General features: G+C 35.4%; 1 protein-coding gene across 2 annotated transcripts in view; it reads right to left on the reverse strand.

Moving 5' to 3' along the window:
- Positions 1–2,322, reverse strand: part of Znf81 (zinc finger protein 81) — a 97,315-nt gene that overhangs the window by 27,256 nt on the left and 67,737 nt on the right. The gene's annotated exons all lie outside the window — the stretch shown is intronic.

A 2,322-nucleotide genomic window follows, 5' to 3' on the forward strand; every position in this document is an offset into this window, starting at 1 on the left:
TACAAAGAATCAATGAATTGAAAAGTTGGTTCTTTGAAAGAATAAAATTGATAAACCATTAGCCAATCTCATCAAAAAGAGGAAAGAAAAAACACAAATTCAAGCAATTAGGAATGAAAAGGAGGAAATCACAACAGATCCTGCAGAAATCCAGAAGATTTACTACAAGATTACTACAAGAACCTGCATCATTTTCTTTTTTTTTTTAAACCCGGGAAACTTTTTTTTTTTTGTCTTTTTGAAACAGGGTCTCGCTATGCAGTTCAGTCTGGCCTTGAGCTCACTTTGTAGCATTTTGGTGTTGAACTCACAACAATCCTCCTGCCTCAGCCTCCCGAATGCTGGGATTACAGTGGTGTGCCACCACGCCTGCCAAGAACCTATATTCTAATAATATGGAAAATACAGAAGAAATGGACAGATTCCTAGACACAATTGAACTGCCAAAACTAAATCAAGAAGATATAAAGATTCTAAATAACCCAATATCAGCCAATGAAATTGAAAGTACAATTAAAATTTACCAACAAAGAAAAACGCAGGCCCTGATGGATTTACTGCTAAATTCTACAGGAAATTTAGAAAGAACTAATGCCACTAATGCTGAAAACCTTTAAGGAAATTGAAAGGGAAGCAATACTTCCAAAAGCATTCCTGAAAGCAAGTATTATCCTGATTCCAAAATCAGAGCGGAACCCAACCAAAAAAAAAACTACAGTCTAATATCCCTGATGAACACAGATACAAAAATCTTCAATAAGATACTGGCAAACAGAATGCAGCAAATTATCAGGAAGATTATACATCATGACCAAGTAGAATTCATCCCAGGGATGTAGGGATGGTTCAACATATGCAAATCAATAAATGTAACACACCACATTAATAGAACCAAAAACAAAAATCACATGATCATCTCAATCAATGCAGAAAAAGCATTTCACGAAGTCCAACACTCATTCATGATGAAAACCCTACAGAAAATTGGAATAGATAGTTTTTACCCCAATCTGATAAAAGCCATCTATGACAAACCAATAGCTAACATCATGCAAAATGGTAAAAAACTGAAAGCTTTCACTCTAAAATCAGGAACAAAACAAGGATGTCCACTATCACCACTCCTATTCAATATAGTTCTGGAAACATTAGCCAGAGCAATTAGACAAGAGAAAGAAATAAAAGGAATAAGGATAGCAAAGTAAGAAGTGAAATTATCATTATTTGCAGATGACATGCTAATCTAAATAGAAGACCCCAGAAGCTCCACCAAAAGACTGGTATACTGAATAACCAAATTCAGGTGTGTAACTGGATACAAAATCAACACTCAAAAATCAATAGCATTCTTGTACACAAGCAACAATCTCACAGAGAGAGAAATTAGGGAAACCACACCCTTTACAACAGCATCCAAAACAATCAGATGCTTATGAATCAGTCCAACAAAGGAAATAAAAGATCCATACACTGAAAATTACAGTACTCTGAAAAAGGAGATTGAAGAGGGCATCAGAAAATGGAAAGATATCACTTGCTCAAGGATAGGAAGAACCAACATAATACTCCCAAAACTGTTATACAGATTTAATGCAGTCCAAATCAAAATACCATTAGTATATCTCACACAACTATAAAAAACAGTCCTAAAATTCATTTGTAACCAGAAGAGAACTAGAATAGCAAAAGCAATTCTGGGCAACAAAGGCAAGGCAGGGGCATCGCAATCCCTGACCTGAAATTATACTACAAAGCTACTGTGGTAAAAACATGGTATTGGGAAAAAAAAAACAGACCTGAGGATCAGTGGAACAGAATAGAAGATGTAGATGAAACTCTAAAGACACTCAGCCACCTTATGTTTGACAAAGGAGCCAAACATGCTCACTGGAAGAAAGATAGCCTCTTCAATCAGTGGTGCTGGAAAAACTAGCTTTCCACATGCTGAAGACTAAAACTAGACCCAGGTCTATCACCATGCATTAAAGTCAATATGGATCAAAGATCTAAATATTAAAACTGAAACACTAAATTTACTGGAAGAGAAAATAAATAGAAATCTTGAAGACATAGGTGTAGGTAGAGACTTCATGAACAAAATGCAGATCACACAGGAAATACTACAAAGAATCAACAAACGGGATCTCACCTTATTAAAAAGCTTTTGCACAACAAAAGAAATCACCAACAGAGTATAAAACAACCCACAGAGTGGTAAAAAATTATACCCAGTTGTCCCCCAGACAAAGGACTTGTATCTAGAACATATAAAGAATTTTTAAAAATCAGGCCCCCCAAATTCAAAGACCCAATCAAAAATAG

Source organism: Chinchilla lanigera, unplaced genomic scaffold (assembly GCF_000276665.1).
Source record: "Chinchilla lanigera isolate Chin_1 unplaced genomic scaffold, ChiLan1.0 scaffold00115, whole genome shotgun sequence".
Lineage (NCBI taxonomy): Eukaryota > Metazoa > Chordata > Mammalia > Rodentia > Chinchillidae > Chinchilla > Chinchilla lanigera.